The sequence below is a fragment of the Eptatretus burgeri genome, unplaced genomic scaffold, assembly GCF_056783735.1.
Source record: "Eptatretus burgeri isolate ZD-2024b unplaced genomic scaffold, Ebu_testis_v1 Ebu_testis_scaffold_244, whole genome shotgun sequence".
NCBI classification, from domain to species: Eukaryota; Metazoa; Chordata; class Myxini; order Myxiniformes; family Myxinidae; genus Eptatretus; species Eptatretus burgeri.
In genome coordinates, this window is record NW_028222194.1 from 42,712 (window position 1) to 56,393 (window position 13,682).

General features: G+C 47.3%; 1 long non-coding RNA gene across 1 annotated transcript in view; it reads left to right on the forward strand.

Moving 5' to 3' along the window:
• Window positions 1–13,303, forward strand: part of LOC147007371 (uncharacterized) — a 29,495-nt gene extending 16,192 nt beyond the window's left edge. The window contains exons 2-3 of the long non-coding RNA XR_015054226.1: window positions 12,433–12,625; window positions 13,184–13,303. This is a non-coding gene — a long non-coding RNA (uncharacterized LOC147007371). The remainder of the gene's footprint in view (window positions 1–12,432; window positions 12,626–13,183) is intronic.
• Window positions 13,304–13,682: the final 379 nt, after the last annotated feature.

The window sequence follows — 13,682 nt, forward strand, 5'->3', positions numbered from 1 at the left end:
AATCCGGGGTAGTACAAATCCCAAATAGCACGACCCTGTCCATCCCACCGGTAGCCATGAGTACGCCTTATATCCACACACAAAATATGTACCATTCAGGGGTGCCTGTGGTTCGACGAGGTTATTTTCTTCTATATTTACAGGTATGGTTGTCCCATTTATTCATCCTTCAATGGTGACCGCCTCATTACCATGTCTAGCATAATGTTGGCATGTTGATTCTCCTAAGTAGGGTCCGCTGCCCTATCTTCTAACGAGGCAAATTAGTCCAATTTGTTTGTGCATGAGTTGAAAATGTGGAGGGTACTTTTCTAATCCTTCCCCCTTCTTCAATCCGTCAAGGTTTGTTATTTTTATTGCTCTCACCGGGCCCTGTATCACGACTCTCCGTTCAATAGTTCTGTACTTAGGGTAATGCCTATGCTCAAAGCTCGTACAATTGTATCCCCCCTCTTCCCAGTTACTCCTTATTTCCGCTATTCTTTCTTTCACTGGTGCTGGTGTCTTCTCTACTTTAGTTAAAATTGGCCTATCTTGCCTACGGACTAAGTACCCACACATGTCCTCCCCCTGGAGTGGAACTGCATACAAGGGTAATCCGTGTTTTGAGGAGTGTGGGAGGTGGGAGCATACCCAACATTCCCTTTTGTTCATTGTCCTAGCGTACTGTAGGGATAGTGCCAAGTAGGTGTTCAGTGGATGGTCGGTCAATTCTTTATGTAGGGTTATTCCTCGTCTCTTTCTTTTACCACCCCTTAAGTCTCCCTGATCTAATCCCTTACCCCCTTTTCCCATTATTGTAGTTCTCACATTATTAGTGATTTCTTCATCATCACGTTTACAGTCGGCATTGCGAATTACCCATATGCAAACTAGTGCACAAAGAATCGCAGTCATGTTAAGATAGGTGTTGTTCATGTTGTCCCTGTCTCTGCTGGTATTGCAAGCTTACAATGTGTGGCGTGTATCCAAGCTGTCTTACCTTCGCACTTTACTGCAGTCGGAGTAGTCAGCAGTACCTGAAATGGTCCTTTCCACCGAGGTTCCAAGGCTGTTTTCCTTGTGAAGTGTTTTATCAGTACGTAGTCTCCTGGCTGGAAGGCGTGGTACGGCTCGTCCACTGGTTCGGGTAGGGCCTCTTTTACTCTTGTGTGTATCGCCCTTGCGATCCTGCAGAGCTGTTTACAAAATGTCAGCAAGTTCTCGGCCATCATTGTAATATGCAGCTTATCCATGTTTGTGGGGGCAGTCACGGGCAGCCGCATCGGCCTTCCCATGAGTATTTCATGAGGGGATAATCCTGTTTTCCGGTTTACTGTAGATCGCATGCTCATTAGTGCCAAGGGTAATGCATCTGGCCATTTTAACCCCGTTTCCGTTATTATTTTTGCCAATTTGTTCTTTAAGATTCCGTTCTGCCGTTCTACAGCACCTGCTGACTGTGGGTGGTAAACACAATGAAATTCTTGTTTAATTCCCAGTGCTTTACATGCTGCCTGTGTCACTTCCCCCGTGAAGTGTCCCCCCTGATCGTGGGACACCTTATAAGGGATGCCAAATCGGCAGAAAAAGTTTTTTAGCAGGTGCTTTACCACGGTAGCGGCATCAGCCTTTGCACATGGGTATGCCTCTACCCACTTGGTGAACATGTCTACCACTACCAAAACATTGCTGAACCCGCATGATGGAGGCATTTTTATGAAATATATTTGTAGGTACACGAACGGCCCCCAAGGGGCTGGGTGAGCTCCCAGTTCCCCTGTTTTTCCCTCTTTCTGTTGGTTATGCTGTTGACATACCTGGCAGCTTTTACAAACCCCTTCTGCTATTTTCCCAATCCCTGGTGCATACCAGGATTCTTGTACCTGTCTCACAGTGCCCCTCTTGCACACATGTCCATTCAGATGGGCCATGCGTGCAAGCCATGGTAGGATTTCAGTAGGCGCTATGACCTTCCCTTTGTTTGACCATAGTCCGTCTTCATCCACTGTTCCTCCTGCAACTTGCCATTTGTTTCGATCATTTAGCGATGCTGCAGTTTGAATTGCAATAATATCTGACAAGCTATACTGATGCAGCTTAATTTGTTCCGTTGGTAGTCGCGCTGGCATTACCGATGGGATAGGCAGGCCAGCCGCCTCCTTTGCAGCTTTATCCGCCTTGTCATTTCCTTTGTCTATATCCGTAGTCAGTTTCTGGTGTGCGCGGCATTTGATAACCGCAACTTCCGCTGGCGCCGAAATACTTTTTAACAGCTCAGAAACTAACTCACCATTTTTTATGGGTGTTCCAGCAGAGGTGAGAAACCCTCGCATTTTCCATATCGCACCTTTGTCATGTACTACACCAAAAGCATAATTAGAGTCAGTGTATATATTTACCGAGATATCGGCAGATAATTCACATGCCCTTATAAGGGCACACAACTCCGCCTGCTGGGCAGAAAAATGTGAAGGCAGGCGTATCGCTTCAATAACTTCACTGTCGGTGCACACGGCGTATCCTGCATGCCCCGAGCCGTCTTGGCCTCGATAGGCCGAACCATCGACAAACAAGGTGAGGTCCGGGTGTTCGAAGGGTTGATCCTTTAGATCCAGGCGCACGGTGGATTCTTCTTGTATTTCCTCTGTGCAATCGTGAGGATCGCCGTCTTCTTCCGTTGGCAGCAAAGAAGCAGGAGTAAGAACATTGCATCTCTCAACCTGCAGGTTCGGCTGGTGTTGGAGAGTCGTCTCAGACTGCATCAGGCGCGTGTTGGTTAAATGTTCTGTTTGCTTTTGGGTTAATAAAGCCGCAACGCAGTGAGGTACCTTGAGAGTAAGAAGGTGGCCCATTACGATCTCTGCCGTGCGCTTAACTGCGTAGCTGGCTGCGGCCACTGCTTGCAAACAAAGGGGTAGGCCGCATTCGACTGGGTCCAGCCTTCGGCTGAAATATGCAATTGGTCGCTGGCGGTCGCCGTGGGATTGTGTCAGCACAGCCTGCGCAAATCCTTTCATTTCCTGAGAATAAAGAAAAAATGGTTTCTCATAGTCTGGTAGGCCCAAGGCTGGCGCCGTCGAGAGTGCTGTTTTTAGTTTGGTAAAACATTCCCCCATCTTCTCAGTCCACTCGATTACATTGGGCTGGTTTTTGCCCACGACAACATACAGTTCCTTAGTCAGGATTGCATAATCGACGACCCACTGTCTACAGTAGGTTGCCATACCTAGGAATCGCATCATCTCTTTCTTTGTGCGAGGGCGGGGCTCTTCTGCAATTGAAGTTTTCCTTCCCTTGTCCAATTCCCTCTTTCCATGTGAAATGTGGTGTCCCAGATACTTAACCCTTTCCTGCACTAATTGCAGCTTGTCCTTATTTACCTTGTGGCCTTTCCTTGCCAATGCCTGTAGCAACTGCAGCGTATCTGTTTCACACGCTGCTTTGTTTGGGGAGCAAATTAGCAAGTCATCCACATACTGTAGCAGCACTGATTTACCCTCGAGGATAATATCTTCCAAATCTTTATGCAAAGCACGTGAAAATAAAGTGGGACTATCAGCGAACCCCTGTGGCAACACCGTCCATGTATATTGACGGCCCTTGTATGTGAAGGCAAACAAAAACTGCGATTCCTTATCAATGGGTACGGAGAAAAACGCAGAACATAAATCAATGACAGTAAAATGGGTGGAGCTTGCAGGTATAGACGTTATCAACCCCTCTGCACTTGGTACCACGGGGTGGATACTTTGAATCACCTCATTTACTTCCCGTAATCCTGGACAAATCTCCACTTATTCTTCTGTGGCTTTTTCACTGGCAGTATAGGTGTGTTACATGGGCTTGAAACTTCTACAATTATACCTTGTTCCTTCAAGAATTCAATTACTGGTGCTATCCCGGCCTCAGCCTCTTTTCGGAGAGGGTATTGACGCACATTCGGCCAAGGCATTCCAGATTTGAGTTTAACCACTAGGGGCGTTGCCCCAATGATACGGCCCACATCATTGTCATCTCGGGTCCACAGTTCTTGCGGGACTTTTTCTATCAAACTTTCTTTGTTTCCTGTTTCATTTGCCATTTCCATCATCATCTTATGCTTAGGTGGTAGATTAACCTCCTCCACCAATCCTCGTAACATCTGTTCCTGAAAATCACAAATCCACCCTTCATCATTCGCTAGCTTATGCACTTGCCAATGCAACACTGTTGTCGTGCTGCCCCCTGCAGGCGATGAACCATAAAACCCAAATCCTTCGGGTGATACCCCCTTGCCGTAGTTATTGTCACATGCGAGGTCACTCCCGGCGGGTATTTTATCAATTGCCTTTGGGTTTCCGTGAGCTTAACCTCCATTGCAACACCTTCCTTACCAATCAACAAACGGAAAATCAGCAAATCATTGTGTGTTTCCAGATGCGTAGCAATTTTCTCTGCAAATTCAACATCATTTCCATTCGCATCATAATAGATTGTACAATGTGGGGGATCATCATAGGTGTGTGTCATTACTTGTGCATTGTCTAGCCACATTTGCATTTCCTTACTTTCAGCTAAGATTGCATTTAAACATATCAAAACATCACTAATCGGCTGTCTTGGCAGCCTTCACCAATAGACAACTGGGTGCGGTGTCATCAAAATCATCATTGCTGAATGCGTTTTATCCCGGGGAATATCGACAAAACCCCCTTTGTTTGTGCATGCTATCGTACATCCCAACTTACACAATAAGTCCCTGCCTAACAGATTCACCGGTGTAATGGTTGTGAGAAGGAAAGCGTGTTTTTCCTGCAAAGGTCCACATCTTACTGGTAATTGTGTCGTTGCACTTAATGCCTGTATCTTGTCCCCTAACCCTACTACTTGTACATTAGCATTGGATTTTTCAACCCCTGGCAGCTCTTTGGCTGCAATAGTAGAGTGAGTTGCTCCCGTGTCAACTAAAAAGGAAAGTTTCTTACCTGAGACATCCAGAATGTAGGTTGGCTCTTCTGTTGGTGTTATTGTCAGCATCGCTCCTTGCACCACGAGGCCACCCGCGGTCTGTCAATATGACCTACCATCCTGCGGTTGGTTTGATCCTCCTTCCTGCTGGAACCCCGATTGTCGTCTTTGGGGGCAATCCCTTTTCCAATGTCCTGGTTGTTCGCACTGGAAACATACTTGCGGCGCTGTTGGTTGTACCTGCTGCAGTTCTTGAGCGGGTCTGTGGTGGCGCTTGTGTCCAATTTTTGTTTCTTCCATTCCCTCTCTTGGGCCGTTCGTCCTGTGCTGCTGGTGGGGGTCTTTGCAGAACTCTCCTTAGTCGTCCCCATTGTCTGGCCGCTTCCTCTTCCGAGTCTGTGTCATCTTCCTCCAGTTCCCACTATCTCCAATCCTTATCATTTCTTTTTTCTACTGCTTTGTCTAACAATACCATCTGCAACACTTCGTCTTTAATTTTTGCCTTTGCGTTCTCCCTTTCTTCCGCTCGGTCCATACATTGATCAGCCGCTATACAAATCTGACTTGCCTCTTTGCCCTGCCAACCTAACAGTGCATACTTTAATTGCTTCCTAATTTGAGGTCTGAGCCCTTCCATTACGAAGTTTGTCAATGTTCGCTGCGGTATGTCTCCCTCAACTTGAAAACCCCCATATTGTAAGAGTGTTTGTATTAATCTATCCATGAATTCGGATGCCCGTTCCCCTTGACGTTGCTTTGTTTCATAAATCTTATCGCAATCTAGTGCTGGCGGTCACAACGCTGTTTCAGTCTCATCATACAGGCGCCGTCACTTACTTTGCCGATCTGCGTTGGTGCATTCTGCTGGTTCGTTCGCTGTCCACTCAGCACCTTCCCGAGCTTTCTTCCACACATATGGAGACAACACGGCTTGACATAACACCCCAATGTCGTTATGCGTGCAGCGGTGTGCCTCAACCCACTGCGATATTAATTCCTTTATTGCTCCTGCATTTCTTCCCTGATCTAACACTCTTTCCTTCATTGATCTTAATTCGCTTTCTTTAAACGGTCGGTACACTGACTGAGCTGGCTGGGGCTGTAATCCTGACACCTCCGGAGTTACCTCTTGAACCGGGAAGGCAGAGGCTGTGGCCATCAACCCCGTACCTTCCAGGTTCGGATACAAACTTGGTATGTTATTAACATATGCAGATGGATTACTTGCATTACTTCCCTGAGCTTCCCGCCCTTGTACCACCATTTCGGAGGCAGTTACAGGGGCGGGAGTAATCTCAATCCCTTGTTGTGGCAATTCTTTAACCTGTGTTTCTAATTCCAACAGTTTCCGCTTTACCAAATTTCTAGCCACTTCACTTACTTGGAGGACCTCTTCCTCCCATAATTTGCAAGCTTCAAGGTCTGGCTCTGGTTCTAACTTATCACTTGTCCGTTGTTCTAATCGGCATGACAAGTTATCTATAATTTCTGCTCTTAAGGAACCCCATCTCGGGAATGGGTGTGCGTCCTGTTTTGTCCACTTATACCACATTGCCAATTGAGTACATGACTTAACGCCATATTTTTCATACATCATTCCCGCCACGGTATTCGTGGGCGGTGCATTTTTATCCGACTTTGGTTTCACAAGCTTATTCCCCATTTTCTCTTGGTCCTTCCTAGGGTATTTCTTGGGTCGGGACAGTGTTTCCCGCCTGGGGGTGATCTCGGGCTGGGTCGGGCATCTTTCACTTTTCCACGGACCCTCACACTCCCTGGCACACCTCCCGCACACTCAATCTCTCAACGGAATCTCCCATTTGGACCCTGTCCCGAGATGTTCTTGGGTTGCCCCTTCCTGGGTTTCCCTCAACCTCGCAATGGACCCTTAACCCTTCCAGGGGTACCCCCTTTTGATGTGTAAAAAAGCTCCTTCTCCCCCTTGTTCTTTTAAGATAAGGACAGATCACAAAGAGCAGCGAACTTGTATGCCCTGGTGCGAGAAAAGAGGCAGTTCTTCTTACCTTATCTTTAAGCCGGCCGGCTTCTGTCCTCCTTTGTCTCACCAGGGCAGTCTCGCTTTCCTCCTTGGTCCGTCTTATCCTGCCGACTACGCCAAATGTTGAGACCACGTTGCACCGCTGATTGAGATCGAGCGCTGTCCACACGTATGGTCTTGGTAGAGAAGAGCTTTAATTCACACCAAACATGTATACATGGAGAGAGAAAGAGAGACAGAATACCCACAGTAGTCCAGCTCAATCTAACTCTGCTGGCTTGGCACTCTGGCTTGCCTTATATACAATTTGTCCTGCCCCTTGTGGGACCATCTGGTTTCAAGATTGGCCCAGCTCCCATCACTGCTTTCTATTGAGACTTTGTTTCCCAAAGATCAATTTCCTCCAAGGGGTAAAAGCCAGGTGCTGATTTCCTCCCTTTGGGCTCTAAAAGTCATCTGGTTTGATCATCATCCGGCCAGGGAGTCAGGAAGACTGATTACTTTTTAAGAGCCTTTACCTTCCTTTCCTTATTACACTCCTTGGAAAGTGGACGCAGCTGTTGTGCTGTGTCAAATGGCACTGATTTACGATCGAGTTTCCTTCGGCTCGAGGCTTGTTTCTGACCAAGCTTCCTTGGCTCAAGGTTGATTTACGATCGGGCTTCTCTTGGCTCAAGGTTTTTACAAGGGTAATAAAAGCCAGTTGCTCAGCCATGTCACAAAGAAAGAGACTACATGCTTTGGCTGTTAACACAGCCAAGAACTGCAGCTGTTAAGAGTGCTCTATAATGAATGCCTTTGGCTCTTTCTTTTACTTTTGATTGTTAAAAAGTAATTCTGCTAACAAATGGCTATTCTCAGCTTGGGAGAGATACAATCTCTCAACAATATTACCTTTGTGTGTGTCTCGGTGTGCTTCCGTCAGATATCCTGAGATTCTGTCATCTCGCGAGATTATGAAATTAAACATTGTTTCTGTTTTTTAATTTCACCTCTGAATTTAGTTCTATCTCTTGATTAAATTTAAACCTCTTCATAATGTTATTATTGTCCTCTTGCTTTGAAGAATAGGAAGAAAGGAGGAGAGGGGACAGAGGTGGGGTGAGGGGTTCGAAGCCTTGCCGTTGGGAGGGAGTGACGCTGAAGACTTGGTGTGGTGGTGTGGGTGATTTAAGTGAGACATTATTCTTTGCATAATATTGTTGAAGTTACATTTTACATGACACAGAATTTCCACAGGTACGCTTCCTGCAAGTTTACAATACTGCTTCAACAACATGACTTCATTCTCATTCAACAGTACAGGAGTGAAATCCACTTTATGTTACATCAGGTTAGGTCAGGTATGGGAGCATGTGCCAGAACAGCGCGTCGCTGCGTCCACTTTCCACCGGTACTCCAGGGGCCTCCGTCTGGCCATCGCCCAGGCAGATGCCTGGCCCATCCCCATCTCCTTGAGATGCCGGTCAACCTGCTGCAACCACGAGGCATGTGTTCGGCCCATTGGCCTCCTCCACTCACGAGACTCCCTCGCTGAGAGAATCTGGTGAGCAGGATCAGCGTCAGGAAAACGAGCCAAATGTCCACACAGCCGCAACTGACGCTCACGGACTATGCAAGTATCAAATCTCATCCGGGTTTCTCTTACATACCGCTCGTTGGACACAAAATCTGACCAGCGATCGCCAAGGATTCTCCGAAGAGACCTGGTATCAAAGGAATTAAGTCTCCGTATCAGATCCTTGGTCAGAGTCCAAGTCTCGCATCCATAGAGCAAGACTGGAAGCACCAAGGACCTGAAGACTCAGACTTTCGGCCTCCCCCACAGGTACTGGCAGTGCCACACCCCATGATCCAGTGAATCCATGACTCCCCAGGCCCAACCCAGGCGTCTATTGACCTCTGACTCACAGCCAGCAGAGACATGCATATCACTGCCAAGGTAAGTGAATCTCTCCATGACCTCAACATCCTCACCACAAACAGACACAGACAGGACAGCAGCATCCAAGATGTCATTGAAACCTTGGTTCTTAGTTTTGACCCAACTAACCCGTAATCGCAGTGGCGTTGACTCCTCATTCAGCACCTCGAGGGCCCCCAAAAGGATATCTAAAGTCTCCGCAAACATGACTGCATCATCTGCGAAATCAAGATCCGAAATCTTGACATTCCTTAAAGGATGCACCGCAGCTTGATCTCTCAGACATCCTCCCTCAAATCCAGTCCATACAAGTGCTGAAAAGTGTGGGGGCCAGAACACACCCCTGACGAACTCCAGGAACAACTGGAAATAAGTCAGGGATGGTGCCACCACATTTCAAAGCACTCTCAGTACAAGAGTCGATCTCAGATATCACATTGATCAGTTTTGGTGGTACCCCACGAAGACCAAGAATCCTCCAGAGGGCATCCCGATTCACTGAATCTAACGCTTTACCGAGTTCAACATTGGCTGCAAGCAGCCCCTGTCGAAACTCTCGTCTGCGTTCGGTGAGGACCGGAAGAGCAAGGATACGGTCAATCGTTGACCTCTTTGGTGTAAAGCCTGACTGCTCTGGACACTGGTGCTCAAGCAGATGGTGGCGAACCCAATCAAGAATTATCCGAGCAAAGACCTTGCCCGGCACTGAGAGCAGCGTCACCCCTCGGTAGTTGTTGCAGTCTTGGCGATCACCCTTCCCTTTCCAGAGAGGGACAACAAGGCCCCTCCTCCAATCAGTTGGGATGATGCCTCTTTTTCCAGGCAGAGTACAAAACTGCATGCAACGACACGAGTGCAACATTTCCACCAGCCTTGAGAGGTTCAGCATGGATGCCATAGATCCCTGGAGCTTTACCTCGTTTCAACTGGTTCACCGTAGCCCGTGTTTCCACAAGCGAAGGTGGACCACAGTTGATTGGATGGTCAGCAACAGGGATTGTAACACCCTTGACGTCCAAGTCGACAGCTGGTGGATCAGCCTGGTACAACCGCGAAAAGTAACCGGCCCAGCGGGCCTTCAATTTAGACTCCTCTGTCAAGAGCCAACCAGTCTTTGCTCCAACTGCAGTGCTCCGAGGGATGGGCTTGGATGAACGCAATGCGCGAATTCCCCTGAAAGCGGGACGGGAATCACCTGTCCACAGGTGATGCTCTACCCCCTCACAGATTCCTCGCACATCGGCCTCCTTGTCCACCCTCATTGCACGTACAGTTTTACGCCTCAGCTCCCCGAACAGCTCAGCTCTGCCATTCAGCCTGGCCCTGCGACTCTGGTCAATGGTATCCAGTGTCCCTTGAGAGACAAAATTCTTCTTTGCCCTTCAGTGAGTTCCAAGACATCCACCAGAAACATCAAGGACGGTGGTCTTGAAGGCACTCCACAACTCTTCAGGACCCCCCAAAGCACCCAGACCCCCCCAAATGTCCACTCAGCCTGTTCGCAAACTCCTCAGCAACCCTCTCATCCTTGAGATTGCCAACATCCAGCCTCCGCTGGGATGGTACAATTCTCCCGGATTTAAGGTGCAGCTTTAGAGTTGCTACAACAATCTGGTGGTCAGTATTGAGGAACTGAGCACTCCGGTGGACCCTGCAGTTCTGGATCATCCTCCAGCAACCATCAACGAGGACATGGTCAATCTCCTTTGCCACACCGCCAGTGTTGGAATACCATGTCCAGCGATGAGCTTGAGGGCGCTGAAACCATGAACCGGTCACCCAAAGTCAATGACTTCTTGCCAAGTCAAGGAACTTAGTGCTCTTCAGGTTCACAGTTCCAGACCCATGGGGACCAACACACGTCTCATAACCATTCCTATCAGTTCCAGTCGATGCATTGAAAACCCCCCAAGACGAGAGGAGTATCTCACCAAGGGCACTGATGAACCACAGACTCAAGCGTGGCATATAATGCGTCCTTCATGGTGAGATCACTCACCTCAGTCTGAGCACAAACAGAGACCAGGGAAATGACACCGAAGGAGTGACGAATCCTTAATCTCATAATACGCTCGTTGACCGATGTTATCTCAATTTTCATTGGAGTCAGATTATTGGACACAGCTGCAGCAACTCCTTGGGCATGGTAATCATCAGTGACCAGAACAATAGTAGGTATAACCACCCGCCATGATTCGTCGCCACAATCAGTCTCCAAACCTCAGAGAGTGCTGCGATACCGATATCCAAACGCTTGAGCTCAGATGATAACAGAGACAGGTGATCATCCTCTCTTCGAGGTAGGACATTCCAGGCACCCAACAAAGGGACCGCTTCAGGTTCACCCAAGGAGACTGCAGTCTGGTGGACGAGACCACAGCACCACTCCGACACACTCTCCCGCAATCCGACCTGGGAATGTTACCCCGTGGTTTCCCTTCTATCATCAAAGATTGGGGGTCCCGAAGGCTTTGGCCCAAACCTGGTATCCGGTGAGCTTTTCGTATGTTTTGTGGAATGAAGGGTTTTACGGTGGCCGGAGTGCAAATCCTGGCACCAACCTCCTAATTAAAAGTAACCCAACTGCAGGAGGACGTCCGAAGACTCAGTTGGGCACGAGAGATGATGGCGGATGGCTCACAAGGAGCTCCGCCGCCCTTTCACAGGTTTTGTATTTAATCCTGCTGGATGTCCATATCATACACCCTCCTCACCAGAAAACCTGGTTGGGCAGCTGGTTTAGTCACCGACAACCCGACCATGGAACAGGTTAGTGCAGGTTTAGATGGTACTTGCAGCAAGTCACAGATCTAGTCTGACCTGACCTGACAATAACAACATCGACTGACCTATATACTTGAAAAATCATCGATTTTGCAAGTAACAAATGCACCCAAATGCAAGACTCTCTCCTCTGGTGAGGGTAAAAAAACTACTGAACCAAATCCAACCAAATATTGCATGCTGCCTCAGGGTACCCAAAGTATGGTTTCTGCCTGGGGAGCATAATTGGTGAGGAAGGTCAAGGTGTGGGAGGGGGTGACACCTGGTGATTGCCGGCACAAATCATCTTCTTGAAAAAGAAAGTTGAAACAAGCTGATAATATGTATTATGGTGATGTTGAAATCTGAATGAGAATAATTCTCAATTTTCAAAATGTTTCATTTTACTCGTTTTAAGCAGAGGTTCAAACGAAAGCAAAACACTGAACTTTGCAGTGAAGTGCAGGTGATTTTTACTCCTGTCACATATAAGTAATGATGAAGGTTGATGATGGTGATGTTGGCTGACTTCCAAGCAGATGTAAGATTACTTCAGTGAAATGGGAGGGTGAATTGAGCAGAATGTTTGTGAAGTATGATGTGCTGTCTTTTGATCAAACCCATCAGAGAAGGGACGAGTAAAAATGTCTGGGATGTTATAAATGTAAAATAGTGTCCCTCCTCACTGGGATAATGACCGTGGAGCTTTGTCTCACTCCAGGGACTGGCTGGTTCCCAAAGTCATTGGTTGTTCATGCGTTCTCTCCGAGCCTGCTGTGGTTCATAAAATAAATCACCAAGCATGCCATGTTCACAGGAGGCACTTCCACAAGGTTCAAAGTCCGGTCACTGGGAGTGACCTGCCAGGGGTTTGTGTATCACACGTCTGTCCACTCAAGCTTCGCACCGGTCCACATGGTCGGGAGTTTGCAGTACCAACAGGTGCCCACTCGGCAAGATGAGAATGTTCTTCAAGTCTTGTTTTTCAGAGGCACAGCCCTTTCTCTCAGGTACTTTTACAAATCTTTCCACCTTGTATCAGGAGCTTGGTGAGCTATTCCAAGTAACAATCCTTTTCTCTCACACATAATGTACTTTATGGTTCCCCGAACACCATCATTTCTCAGGGTTTCTGAACATGTGCACCGAGCATTCTGGGTCAATCACATCATTTTGAACGTCATCCATTGAATATTATTTTCTTGTTTGTGTGAAATACCATTGTGATGTTGCTGAAAGATGTTGTATTGATTAATTTTTTTCAATTTAACGTTTATCCTTTTAATCCCATTTCCAACACTTTGTCATGAGCATTTCAGATTATTTAGCTTCTGACATAAAGTTACGTCCGTTGTCTGTCATGAAATTGGGTAAAAATAAATGCCAGTTTTCAACACCACAAATAGTACCACATGATCGATTAAATCCCTGATCAATTCAGCCACAGTTTTAATGCACAGGTGGGTCTCACCGAACAACAGGTGGAACTAATATGAGCGATAATGACTGATAGTGTCTGATATTAGTGACGGATTAGTAATTTGAACCATTTCCATTTGTTCTTGCAGACCGAGCTTGGTTTGACACGCCGCCCGATCTGCCCATCCATATTGCACAGGATCGGTACCGGAGGATTGGAGAGTAGCAAATGTAACACGATTATGAAAGAAAGTATCCAGAGAAGAATTTTTTTTTTTTTTGTATACCTTGGTCGAGGCTCGTATGAGAACTAACACACCACTCACAGCAAGGAGGCATGAGACAAGAGGGGCGGGAGTGGAAGGGACAAAACAGTGGGGAACAGACACATTAAGTGAACTGTGGAAGGGAGAGGGATGGGGATGGGACGGGGAACATGGCAAAGAGAAGATGGACATTTCAGGGACTTTCAGGGAGGAAAGCAGGAGAAATGAAGGAAGTGGGCTTGGGTGGATTATCGGGGATAGAAAAGATCGAGGATTTGGATGGGGGAAGATAAGAGGTGGTGGTGAACAGCTGTTTTGAAAGCCTGGAGGGAAGAATGGGAAAGAATAGAGTGAGGAAGTTTATTCCAAAGGCGGGAAAAAA